A 14,557-nucleotide genomic window follows, 5' to 3' on the forward strand; every position below is an offset into this window, starting at 1 on the left:
ACCCGCCAACATATGACAATGTGTCACACACACACACACACACACACACACACACACACACACACACACACACACACACACACACACACACACACACACACACACACACACACACACACACACACACACACACACACACACACACACACACACACACACACACACACACACACACACACACACACACACACACACACACACACACACACACACACACACACACACACACACACACACACACACAAGCCAGAAACAAGCATACTTCAAAATGTGTGCATGTGACAAGCTCCAGTTCCAATTCCAGCTATATAATAATGCGAGAAATAACTAGTTAGAGTTCCAGTCCCCACACTCCAACACATACATACACACACACATGCACACACAAACCCCAGTCCACAGCAGACTCTAGACACTTGAGATACACACTCAAAACGCTCACAGTCAGGCATAAAAACAGCCATTAACGACTGGCGGAACTTTCCATCGGCCTGCCAACTAGCAACACCAACACGCCTGGCATGCTAATGTAGGCACGTAAAGTTAACTCTGTGTGTATATGTTTCATGCATGTGTGTTAAGTCAGTGCCCAGTGTGTGTACAGGTGCACGCTTGATCCCTTTGGCCAGCTGACCACGCACGCACACATACACAGACGCACAGCAAATCGACAGCTTTTCAACATGCTATTTCTATGGTTGATACCCCGAGGAACTGTGCAGGGGCATGAGCGTAGCAGGGCAGCCGAGCGCTACGTGACTCTTTTGGCTTACTTAAGCTTTTCTGCATGCATGTATCCACAAAACTTCCCTAGTGATCAAAACTTGATAAGAAACTTGACAGCGTAATTTCTGGATTCCAAACATTTTAGCTCTTTGTCATAATCGTTCTATTTTATCATCTGCACTCTTCCTCCAATGTCACTGCCTCTCTCTCTCTCTGTCTTTCTCTCTCCGGTGTTTCCGCAGCAGCCATACAGCTGCTGTCACAACCTTTCAAATGACAGCAAAGATGAAATGACTCAAATCATCAACTACAGAAGTGAAAACTTTTGGTAGAGCCGCACGTTGCATCGTATGCCAGCAATTTTGTGTACTGAAATGCAACAAAGCCACCCAAATATTTCTGATATTTGCGCAAAGGGTCTACCGTATCCCCTCAAAGTTATACTGTCTCATACAATACTATACTATACTATACTATACTATATTGTAGTACTGCAAATCACAAGCGCTCCTGAATGATATTTGGCACTGTCTAACCTATGTTAAGTCTAAACTTGTTCACTGTTGTCTATGGCTGGTATTTTGTCTGTGTTAGTTGCTGTGGGGCTGCAATTAGCAATTATTTTGTTATTGATTCCTGTTAAGATTATTCTTAATTCATCAATTATTTATTCTCTGAAATGCTTTTTTATAACTGGGCTTAAAAAAAATGCCCATTACAAGTTCTCAAAATCAAAAGTGATTTCTTCATATTGCTTTTTTTGTCCAACCAACAGTCCAAAACACAAATTTATTCAGTTTAATATGATGTAAGACAAGGAAAAGCAGCAAATCTTTCAGTTTTCAGTTTTTCATATAAAGAATTGCCTCACCTTGCATTATTAATGCCACAATGAAGGGTTTAATTCCAAAATGCTATGCATATCACATTATGTTGATTAATATTATAAATCACATCATAATATATTTTAAATTGTTCAAAAAACTAGTAATTTTAGTCTTCTGTCATACCAACAGTTTCCTTAAAGATGACTTTCTGAGTTGCTTGTTGTGAAATCCAAAAAGGTTTAGAATAGCAGAGAACTTCAATGACTTTCAATGGCATGCCTTACAGAGTTTTGCATTTTACAGTCAGTCACAGTTGGCATCACATTTCTCTAAATGTCTGTTCTTTTATGGATCTTTTTTTAATCTTTTTTGGACTGAAACCCACAACACAAGAAGGATATGAGAGGAGAGGAGAGGAGAGGAGAGGAGAGGAGAGGAGAGGAGAGGAGAGGAGAGGGCAATAGGAAAGAGGAGGGGAGGAGGGAGGCGAGGAGTAGAGAAGTTGAAAGGCTTCTTTTATCTTCTTCTAAATCAACTGTCAACAATGCAGGAAATTATCAAGGGAGACAAAAAAAAGGGAGACAGGGCTCTGGAGAATGAGAGAGGCAGAGAAGGAGGGAGGAAGGGAGGGAGAGAGGAAGGGAGGCAAAAAGAAAGGGAGGAGGAGGGTAAACATTACAGCTCTGTGCCAAGCAAACATGAGATGCTGGGATACTTCAACAAAAAGCCACCGTTCATATGGGAGAGAAAGACACCAAGAAACAGTGAGACAGAGAGAGAATGTGAGAGAGATAACCACACCACCAGCAGAAAAACAGAGAGAAAAGCTGGGAAATGGAAAGTGAAAGCATCAAGCAACAGCTGTCATGAGAAAGGACGACATTTGTTTTAGGGGGGGTTGGACTTTACACCTACAAGCAGCTCTATGTTTACATGGTAGTGTATAACACAGTGTTAGCAGGGTTTTGTTTTACCAAAATATCACGTCATGGGCGAATACATTTTAATTAAAATGGAACTGGACACAACTGTAACTCTTAATGCAAGACAACTCAATCACTCATGTGTATAAAAATGACCTGGAACTACAATGTGTGTGGTTTTAAGTTGAAAAAAGTCAGTTTACTGTGATTAAGAGGAACTGCAGCTCCAAATCAAAAGAAAATGAAATGAATAATTAATTTACAGCATGAAGATGTCTGCGAGGTTGAAAAAGTGCATGTGTTTTTAAAAGATATTACATTAGGGAATATAAATTTAGACTGGTGTACCCTCTGAAGCTTCTCTGCACTCAAACATCTGTCACAGCAGCCACAGCATAGGCCCATTTCAAGGCTTCTTTACCACAGAGAGAGCCCACGTATGTGCTTTACATCACTGAGAAAAGAAAACTGCAGGAACTCTCCTCCTGTAGTCCAGGTGTCAACCCCTTGACCTCACAGAACACGAACGCCTCCACACGTCCAACCCACCAATAAGCAAAATACCCTTCACAGGTAGCAGGAAGCAGATTGTTCACTTGCCCAAACCAAACCATACCTCAGATACAGTAACAGTTACTTCTTTCTGGGAAGCACACCTGTTGCATTTGGAGAAACAGACGGCACAACTGATAGCAGGCTTTTTTCTTCTCTTTTTTTTTACACTGTGTAGCACTGCGCATAGCAGAGGAACACAGATTTTTAGGAGGAAATATTTCAAATATGGACTGCTGATTAGGCCCAACTGTAACATTTTAAAGGTCATAATGAGTATGTAGCCTGTGTAAATGGCAATTATGGCTGAATATTTGCAGACATGGTGAACAATGCAGATGATAAATGACAGGTAAAGTTCAATCTGCATAGCCTGCTTCGTCTCTTTATTTACTTCTAAAGCTTCCAGGGCATGTGCACCTGTTTTATTAGCTAGATCATCACTTTAAATGATAAAAAACAAACCAATTAATGGCATAACAGCTACTGCAATCAAACATCTACAATCAAAAGCACAAAGGAGTGGCAGTGGCATTTACAATTTGCAAGACATCACAACACTTAAATAGGCTAATCTCTGGAAAACCAACCTAACAGGAAGCAAATAGTGAGGTCTATATGAAGCTCTTCTCTTGTTCTTCGTCTCTCTTTCACATGCTCACACACACACTTCCCAGGGCTGCATTGTCTTGTATGCGTAACTCTATAGCCATTACAGTTTCTGTTCCTGACACACAAGTACTGTTCAGTAACACTACTCCTTGGATAACATGTTCTAGGTTACCAGTCAGACACACATGCGCACACACACACAATGGCTAGCATCATCCTGCCCTTTTCGTGACCCCATTTCAACCTACCTGAAGATTTTATTGGACCAACAGCGAACCACATACTGGTGCAGGTGGAGAGCAGAGAACCCAGATTTTGCCTGAGATTAGACAGAGACAGATGCTCTTGGCATCACGAGTCTTCATGAAACATGGGAACAACTTCCTCATTGCGCTTAGAATAACCGGCCTTAGAATATTAAAGGCAAACTGTCTTACACTTGCCACTAAAACACACACACACAGTCAATCAAACGTAGGTTACTGTATGTCATTCATATGGTTTCTTTTCTGGAAAAGAAAACAGGTAAGTCTTAATTTGGCACAAATCCCAGTAAAATGAACCTTCAAATGATGTATTTTAACTTGCTGGCACTCTTTAGGCTGCCCTGATACAGGCATGTACCTGGAATAAAGCAAACCCATAAATTGATTGACACTATCACCTGTGTGACAAAGCTATGTGGTTTCAGTACACAGGTCGTTAACTTATATAAAGCATTATTCAACCCCTTTGCCTTTTCATGTGAAAAGCAGAGAAAGGCCAAAGCAACAATGGCTACTCTCCTTCAACCAGACTCCAGTCTAAACACTGTCCTTTCAGCTCTGTTATATAATGACAGTGTACTCAAATTTAAGTCACAATTCTTTGTTCTTTCTTTTTTTAAAGGCAGAAAAGGGGAATTTTTCAAATGACATACTAAACCGGCGGGAAAGATCACTTGCTTGCAATTGCATCAGAGTGAGAACAAATCCCTGCTTGCATTACGCTGTTATACATCCTCTAGAAACACATTCCAAGCTCTCCACAAAAAGCAAACCACACAGAGACAGAACATTCAAAAAGAAATAAAATAACTTTAATTTAAAACCAATGAAATGAAATTGAACTATTCCTATTTATTCAGCGAGTTCAGCATACAACAAGGGAGCGCTTTCATAACTTTTCGAATACCGGCCTATGAGCTTTGTTTACATTCTTATTGTGTATAAATGTTGAAGCCAAAGAGGCTTAACTTGCAGAGAACACTGCACTGTGATATAAACCTTATTCATCTTGTTAATAAAGGATATGGGTGTAACACTAAACCCATGCAAAAACACACTTATTGCTTTGAAAATATGGACTTTTTACTCAGGTTGGTGATTGGCTGAGCACTTGGAGATAAAAGAAACACAAAGACACATTCTGGGGCCACAGTGCAGAGTATTCCCAAATCTGAAATCCTAAGTGACTGAAATCTGGTTTAGGGTCAGATTTGGACATTTTAGAACAACTACACAAAATTGATCTATAAACTTTCAAAGATTAATTAACTAAAAACAGTCCATATCCTGAATTTTGGATGTTCAGGCTTTTTGATGCCTCTGACTTGTGAAAGCGAAAATAAATTGCCCATTCATGCACCACAGGGAGAATTCCTTTGCAGACCACCTAAACCTAAACACACCTTTCCCCCCTTCATCCCCAACACACACACACACACACACACACACACACACACACACACACACACACACACACACACACACACACACACCAAAAAAAGTTGGATATCAGTTTTTCGCAGAAAAAAAAGCATGGCCACATCAGCCTTTCACCAAAGGAATGTCATCTGACGTCATGTATTTGGGATCGGATTTCTCCTTCTCTTTCTCTCTCCCCTGAAAAAAGTAAGCGTGTGTGTGATGTGTTATTTTTTCCCCCTAGCCTGTATTCTCCAACGTGCCCACTGGATCCAGAGCCCACAGCAGGGGAACATCACATCCCAATTATAACCCCCCCCCCCCCTCCACCGCTAATCATGACAACATGACAATTAACCACTGAGTCCTGCTATTTATTTATTTCCAACTGACTCACAAGAACCAAAAATGTGGATCACAAGTCATCTTCTGCATCTTAAGATTTTCCAACCCCTTGCTGATGCCACATCCCTTCTCTGATGAGTGAAAGGGCTTTTTTTTTTATTCGGTGTACTCGGTACGTGGAAGTCAGATAATCGATCGTTTCAACCAGGAGGAGACCAATGTTTGATTTCCACGTCTGCTTAAGAGAGGCTGAGAGAGAGATCGGTCTTCTCTGCACAAACAGACACGTAGTCGTTTCTGAGAGAGGAGAGAGAGAGAGAGAGAGAGAGAGAGAGAGAGAGAGAGAGAGAGAGAGAGAGAGAGAGAGAGAGAGAGAGAGAGAGAGACTGACTGGCTGGAAGGAATGCTAGGATATGCTGGAGTTGAGATTTTTTCTGCTCAAAAGCCTTTTTCCTGCATTCTGCAAGGGCGCAAAACTCTATGAAACGTGTTACAACACAAACCCTTCACCATTTACTAAACAGTTATCCAATGCATTAATCCCCCCTATGGAGCCAATTCAATGATTTCGCAACTCCCTCTGTCAAATCTGACTGCCTCAGCATCTTCCATTCCAAGTTATTTTCCAACTATAAAAGTGCTCATTTCCTGATTTTAGGCAGTTACAGCGCATCCGACTATTTCCAGAACGCAAGTCGCGACGGAACAGCTGCGATTTGTTGTAGAAATAAGCACAAGAGAAAAGGTTTTCTCCTGTTGCGCACTCACTCCATCTGAAGTCCTCGGAGACAAAAACACATTCTTTCGTGAAAGCTGAGAAATCGGTACCACAAAAAAGAGCAGATTGAGCACAGCACATTCACTAAACTGTGAGAGCTACCGTGACAATTGCCGCTGTTTTTGCTTTTTTCCTTGTTGTTTCAAAAAATACACGGGGGGGAAATGCCCAAAAGTTTCGATTCACCCCCTCCAACACAGCAGTCAAGCAGTTTTCCTTTTTCCTTTGCGCTGGCCAAGTGGCCCAGACTGCCGGCGTCAGCGCTCAGCTCTCCAAACTCTCTCTCTTTATCTCTCTCACACATACACATTCACACAGGGAGATACAGACACGCACTTATAAAACTTTTTCAACATCGACTCCATCGTCTTCCATTCTCGTTCTTTACAGTGTGGATTAAAGAAGGCTTAAAAACAACTCACCTCGCTGCAATAAAATAATCTTCAAACAGACGGGGCTGCGCGTTTTTTTATTCCCAGGGTCGGGTCTTGCCTGTCTGCTGGCGCGGCTCGACGCGTACTGGGAGACTCCGCCATGTCAATCAAAACGCGACGCACATGGAGGTCAGAGCCCGCCTCCTTTTACCGTAATAGACGCTGCGCATTACAAAAGCCAAAACAGAGGGGAGAGTTTATTCAGCTCACCTTTGCGACAGATGCTATCAAGAGGCTTGTTTACAGTCATTCCTGAAGAACTTTTAAAGCAGAGGAGGTATTTTGCAAGCAGTAAAGACGACCAATTGATAAAGGTGGTTCCTTCATTTCTAAACTATTTATGATCCAGTTTATGATCAGTAGTGTCTTAACGATTTCAAGGGTTGTGCCAGGCTGAAAATGTGTGTGAAGTGCTCTGTAATAAAAGCAAAGCTCAATACAGATGAGTTTGGTTGACATTTAACTTTAATGATGACATGGAATATTTTTAAACCTGAACCTAAAAGGAAATGACTCTGTGTCACCCCGCTCCCATTGGTCATTTAGCAACTTAAGGTCGAATAAAGCCATTTTATACATTCTTACAAAAAAGTGCTAAATTAACATGCATATATATTGTGAAAAAAGGCAGCAGAAACTAATGATGGTATATAATTGAATCTTGCATAAACAATCCATGCACAAAAAAAAATCATGTGGGTCAAAGCTCTGTACCTTTGTCTCCAAAACAACTTAGACAACAGGCCAAAGTCCCTCTGGTGGCTGCAATGAAACCTGGCATCCCTCAGCTGACTGGTCCAAGGGTTACATCAGGTCTAATACGTAAAAGTGACCTGATTTATAGTAAAAACAAAAACAAAAAATCCAAAAAAACAGAGAGATAATCAAGATAAATCGGTTTTGAATTTGGTACAGATATGTGTTTAAAGTGTGATTAAAAGGCATCACATATGCTGCAGCACAAAGCAAGATATACTGAAGAGACTGTATCTGAACTTTAATCGCATGCATTACAGCACAGTTGTATGTATACACAGAGCACTGTTATCTGTGGAGGAGAATGTTTGGGCGTGCTGATGCTTGAAATTAAGACATTAACACTGACAAGTTAATGTCAGGATCAGAGCATTAACTTGCCAAGTGTCTCAGTGCCAAACACATAATTTGAATGGTTTCATTACAACCCCCCCACAGCCACCATTTGATGAATGCGGCCACTATTCTTCCTTCATCAAGCTTTAAAACAAAATGGGAGTTAAATTACAGATCTGATGGTATATGATCAAGAACAATTCAACATCAAGCATTTTTTTCCTCTTATAAGAGATTAAATTCATACTGGACTCTAACTGTGAAGAGTTGTTAAAGGGAACTCCATCCAGAAGTTAGCAGCATAACAGTGAATCTTTGCATTTTGTTGTCGCTCTTTTTCAGATGATTGTTTTGTTTTACATTAGCATAACTGCACCGACTGCAAAACAAGCTTTTAAATTAACAACAGGGTTCTGTTTGCTCGTGCATGTGTTTGTCTCAGACAGTAATCAACCTCTTTCTTTGCTGTATTTTCAAGCAAGTAGACTCAGCCAAATACACTCATTGCCCCTGAGTTCTAGATTTCTCTCTGCTGGCAAACACACACACACACACACACACACACACACACACACACACACACACATTCCAGCAACTGCACTAAGAAAACAGCCACTGGTGTAATTCTAAGCCAGTAAAAAAAAAAAGGTCCTGGACTACAACACTGTGCCTGTGAGGAATTCAGTTCAACAGTTCAGTTCAGTAATAAACACTAATCATCTTCAATTGATACAGTAAGCATAAAAATCATGCTCTCCCACCAAAGAGACAACTATGTTATAGGCTGTACAAGGGGCACAGACAGACAGTGGAGCCCCCTAACTGCAGAAAACAAATGCATTTTGGTACCTTTGAAACAAACATTTACTTCCAAAATATAGAAACTGTATCAGGTTTAATTGTCTGATTATTTTTTGTCCTTTGTTCCTAATTTTTGTTTCTTCCACATAGACACACTACAGGTGGTTGTATCTGAAAGCTATACACACATTTGTGATATAATCTGGGCAGGTGATAAAATATTGTATCTCAGTATGTGTATTTTTATGTAGTGATAAAGTATATTAAGTGTAAATTCATCTAAGCTGTACAAAACAGTTTGTCCAAACATATTTCTCAAAATTCTCTTTTAATTTCTTTTTTTTTTTATCAGCTATTATTTTCAATAAAATTATTTGTGCTATGCTTTATTCGGTGTGTAACAGTAATTTCACTTCAGGATCGAGTCTTTTTTCCCTGTCACCAACAATGACTCAGTAGATATCAATAAATCACCTGCAGGTGTATGAAGTGGCTAGGATCCTTAGGCTCATCTTTACAGGAAAGGTAGATACTTGATCACATTGATCCAAAAATCCAGTCAATGTAATTCAGTCCTGCTCACTGATGATTGATTTTCCACATTGGCAGCTCTAGTCAAGAACACCAGAGACATCTTGATTGCTTTAATGGACAGATCTCCATCATGTGTGACAGCATTTTGGCATCGTCACTAGACAAAATTCACAGAACTGTTCTCCCAACCATCCACTGCCAATAACTTGTTTAGCTATGACTGAATATTACCACGATCACATTTAAACTGTTTGAGGGTTGTTTGCTGCTGTTGTTTAAATGAATACTCATGTGAAGTCTTGACATCCATCTGTTGAAAAACTGTTTCAATTATGTTTAAAGTTTGTTGAGATGAAAGATTACTGAATTTCACTCAGCTTTCAAAAACAGCGCACAAAATTGGAAACACACTGTATATCATATGTTCCTATTTTAAAAATTACTTAATTTTCTTAACCCTTTCATACCCATTCAAGGTCCAAAATTCTGGTTTTATAACCAATGGGAGAATATTTGTACTGTATGTAGACAGTGTCGTACAAAGTTTGGGAATACCTGCTATTGTTGATGTTACATTTTATTCCAGGAACTAGCAAGAATACCACCGATACCTTGCTGAAAAATTATTGATTGCAGCAACTTTCTGCCATTTAATCTAAAGTCAGAGTCTATTTACCTATGAAAAGTTTGCCTTTTTATGTGCAAGTCATTAAGAGAATGCAGCACATTATTTATAGCTGACAAAACTAACTCACCTCATGGTCCATTTAGTAGCTGTTCTGATGCTCTCTATTACATCACATCACCAGATGCACAGTTGTTATGGAAATGCAGCTGTTCAAAGTCAAGTAATGGTATGACATTTTAGAACTGTTTCACATAATAAATCAATAAGGTGAATCTTGATTAAAGTCATTGCTTTCAACGTTATTGTCCCCTATTGAATCTGTACAAAAACACAAAAGAAAAATGTAGATAAACAGAAGCAGATGAGTTTGGGAAGGGCTTAGAAACGTATAAACAAGTGAGACGTAAATTGTGCAACAAGGCCTGATGTTCCCACGTTTTTTACAGTGTACAATTGGGAGTAATGTACCAACTGTCTATGAATTAAAACAAATGAACAACTATTGAGCCAAATAAATCTGCCTCAAAGCCAATGTCGGGCAACCTTGAGTGACATATTGGACCTTTCAAGACAACCAGTCGCATTACAGTAGATTAGATCAGTGGAAGAGAGTGGATGAGGAAAGACTGAAGGGAGCAGATTTGGCCCTGTATGTCAGGGCCAGGCCTCCACAACCACCAGATGTTTACCACCAACCCAGCTGCTTTCTCGCTCTCCCCCCTTTTTTCTTCATGTCTCTCCCTCTCTGATTTTTTTCTCTTTCTGAGGCTCTTTAAAATAAGCCCTCCCTGTAATCATGCACACTCAGTTCACTCGAGGTCTTTGAAGTAAATGGAATGTGTCCAGCCATATGATAGTATGTACTGTATATTCTTATAACAGGGAGAAAGCGAAGGAGTGAAAGCGGGATAAGAGATTGTTGGATGGCTGCCATCTCTTCGGTGTGGTTTTCTAGTTGTTAATTATGCCCTTGGTCTGCTCTCAAATGCATGCATGTGTCTTTATGTATGCATTTATGTGTGTATGTTTTGTCTACATGTGCATGCGTGAGCACACAGTATGTTCGCTGACATGCAGGTCTGAGACGCCAGGTGACAGATGATAACGGGCGTCTGGCAGCTGAGAGGAGCTGGATGATGTGTATGTGCATTTGTGCATGTGAGGTACTTCCTCCCATAGCTGTGAGGGTGGAATTTGGCTCATCATGAGTTCAAAGGAGTCAACCCAAAGCTCTTTGCTAACCAACAAGAGCAGACATGCCTCTCTTTCTTTCTCGCTCTCTCTCTCTCTCTGTCTTCGTCTCTTTGTCAACCTCTCTCTACCCCTTCACCCACTTCTTTCTCTCTTTTTCTTGAGTTCTGTGAGGCAGCTGGCTGGACCATCAAACACTTCACCTACTTCTGTAATGTGTGTGTGTGTGTGTGTGTGTGTGTGTGTGTGTGTGTGTGTGTGTGTGTGTGTGTGTGTGTGTGTGTGTGTGTGTGTGTGTGTGTGTGTGTGTGTGTGTGTGTGTGTGTGTGTGTGTGTGTGTATGTCTTTGTGCATTGTGCACGTCATATGGAGGGATGGGCACTTATATGTGCCTGCACATGTGTATGGAAACCCTAAATACAACAAAAGAAGCTGGATAACAGCAGCTGTTGTTTCTTACAAAGTAAAACTGATATATCCCTTTCATTGTAATCCCATAAAAACACACAATTACAAATGATCACTTCAGTATTAATAACTAAATGAGTTGCATAAACAAAATCTTTTATCCTTGTTTGTGCCACTGTGCACACATAGCACATAATGTTAGAATTAAAACAAAAATATTTATTACATTTGAATAACTCTAAACTGGCAATCCAAGACATGCCTGATGCGTTTTGTATGACCCATATGTTTTTTTTTACTGCATTTCCCTGATATCAGCTGGCTATAAAACTTGGCCAGTGTAGTCATCCCTTTCCATGGAAAGTTTCAGACTCATTTTGGCACAGCAGAGGATTTTTGAGGTAATACTTACCTCACACAGCAAATTTAAAAGCTTACATGCACACATGCATTTACACAAATTCAATTACTGTTGTGTCACTGTATGCCAATTAGTGACAGAGAGTTGCAAGGTACACCCTCATATGAATAAAGGGGTCACATATAGACACTTTCTGTAAAATCTGCTAAACAAAAATGGTGATGAATATGTTTGTATAATGTTATTTTTGATTAAAATGTACAGGATTTGAAATCTTCTGACTTTGGGGCCATCTGGTGGCAGTATCATATCAAAGATAGTGCAGACAATGAGATTAAGGGGCAAATAAAAACAGTGAATGCACCACTTTTCATTAAGATTGCTTAATTTTTCTACAAACAAAAACATATGCCATCAGAATAAATTTGAGGAATGCTCATAAAAATGTTACGCACAGAGGCTTTAAATGTTTGGTAATGGTATTTTGTATTTCATTTGGCATATTCAGTATGTGGTATCTCTGGTATGTCTGGAACAAGCAGGAAACCTGATTCCAAATACTTCTGTGCCCACGGACATCTCTGTGTCTCTCTTTGATAAGATGAATTATTTCCAGTTGTTTCCTCGCTCTTTTCAGGATTTTTCCAGGCAGCTTTAACCAAAGCTCATGCCTCTGGTATCACTGGTATGTCTGGAACAAGCACGACACTCCGCCTGATTCAAGGCTGCCCAAACACATCTCTCTGTCTCCCTCTGCCTCCCTTTGATGAGATGAATTGGTTCCAGTTGCCTCCTCGCTCTTTTCAAGTCAGCTTTATCTAAAGCTCCATGTTCAGAAGAGATCATGTGTTCCTACTTAAAGAGCACCTTCATGACATCATAGCCGGTGACGTCGCGCTGGCCAGGTCACACCACCATAGGGTGGTGGGTGTTGGCAATAATGGCGGTGGAATGTTGGTGACTCAAGGAAGTGGGACTGCGATCGGTTAGCCTAATTGCTTTGTCCCTGACATTTGTGGAAAACAAGCAAATTGACATTTCAAACAATGATCAGTCTAATCTGACCTTCGGTGGGAGGCAAACTTCTCATGTACAAATCACAACATGGTGACTTGCCAACTATTACACCATTCTCAGGACAATCCTTGTATTCAGAACAATAACCCCCCGGTAGAAACCCAAGCCTACAGTCACCCTGGGTTTTCCAAGAATTACATTCCAAAGAAACATTGTTATGTTTTAAAGGATAGGTTCACAATTCTTTCTTACAACAACAGTCAGGTGACCGTATGAACATTGAAACCAGTTTTGCTCACTTTTCACTGAACATTCGGAGATCCCCTCCAAATATGCTTACAATGTAAGTGATGGGGGATAAAAACCACGGATCATCCATTTTGAGAAAAACTGCACTTAAAAGTTTATCTGAGTTAGTCAAATAAAGTTGATATCTTGCAGAGTTGCAGTTATTTTAGTAAAAAATTCACTCTGAGTCTCAACGGACTGTGTTTTCCTGTTCAGCTGTGGTAGAAGGATCATAACAAAAAGAGGGAATTTGTCACTAAAAACACTGCAACTGAAAAAAATATCCACTTGAACGTGTCATTGTTCATTTGGGCACCTGACTATTGTTTTAAGAGAGACTTGAAAAACAGTGACCTTATACTCTAAGTGTTGCATGAACAAATTAACATAATGTAAGAGGATGTGTGAATCTGCACTGGCAACAAGTGTAGGAACCAGGACATTTAATGTCCTCACTCCAAAACTATTAATTTATCATTAACCAATCCAAATGTCATCAATCAAACTCTCAAATGTAGATCTACAGCGTGAGTAAAATGACTCAGAACTTTAATGGTATTCAGTACTGCTGGAGAAGCTATTGATAATTTGAGAAGGCTGAGGTTTTAGCTCCTAATTTGAAAATAATATTAGTGATAATGACCTTCTTGTGCCACATCCAGACCACTGCCCGTTGGGTTTATTGGTAGAAAGCATGGGAGAGATAGTCTGTGGCAAGCTGGATGAAGAAATGAGTGATGAAGGATGAGGTACTCATACATAGCTCATTAGCTGACTGATGTAATAGGCAGTACCAGAATGCCCTCCAACTAAAGCACCAGGGAAGGTCCACTTGGAAAGTCTCAAGTTATGAATTGTAAAACATGCATGCAATAAACTATGGCATCTATTAGACCTGGTAATAGATGCCATAGTCCTTGGCATTGTTGGCTGCGGTGAGCCTGGGAATCTACTGAAAGTGTTTCATGCCAAAAGAACAACCAACACACTCACCAGATACTTCCTGTTTTGGTCTCTGTTTGCCATGACAACATTGACGCCAGTGAACACTGACTCAGTACACAGTTGCTCACGTCATGTGTGTGTGCCAGGCACAGTCCCAGACATGTGGGTCTGAGAACCCTCAATGAAATGAACTGCCATCAAATGCTTTCCTCCACTTAAAAGAGAAAACAAACTCCCAAAATCCCAATTACATCACAGTGTCCAGTGTACATTTCCAAAGTGAACTTGTTTTAAGAACAGTGGGGGGTGGGGGTTCGTTTTCATGATTGAAGTTTTACTTGAAGCTGATACAAATTCATATTTATAACATGCACTGAAAAAGTAAAAATGAAGGCAGGACACAGTTCCCA

At 40.2% G+C, this 14,557-nt stretch overlaps 1 protein-coding gene across 1 annotated transcript in view; it reads right to left on the minus strand.

Annotated features, from left to right (window-relative positions):
• The window catches only part of fndc3ba (fibronectin type III domain containing 3Ba), a 97,354-nt gene extending 90,392 nt beyond the window's left edge, over positions 1–6,962 (minus strand). Inside the window, exon 1 of the mRNA XM_062439737.1 lies at positions 6,871–6,962. The gene's annotated coding sequence lies outside the window, so the exon portion shown is untranslated. The remainder of the gene's footprint in view (positions 1–6,870) is intronic.
• Between the last annotated feature and the right edge of the window lie 7,595 nt (positions 6,963–14,557).

Source organism: Scomber scombrus, chromosome 19, assembly GCF_963691925.1.
Source record: "Scomber scombrus chromosome 19, fScoSco1.1, whole genome shotgun sequence".
Taxonomy (NCBI): domain Eukaryota; kingdom Metazoa; phylum Chordata; class Actinopteri; order Scombriformes; family Scombridae; genus Scomber; species Scomber scombrus.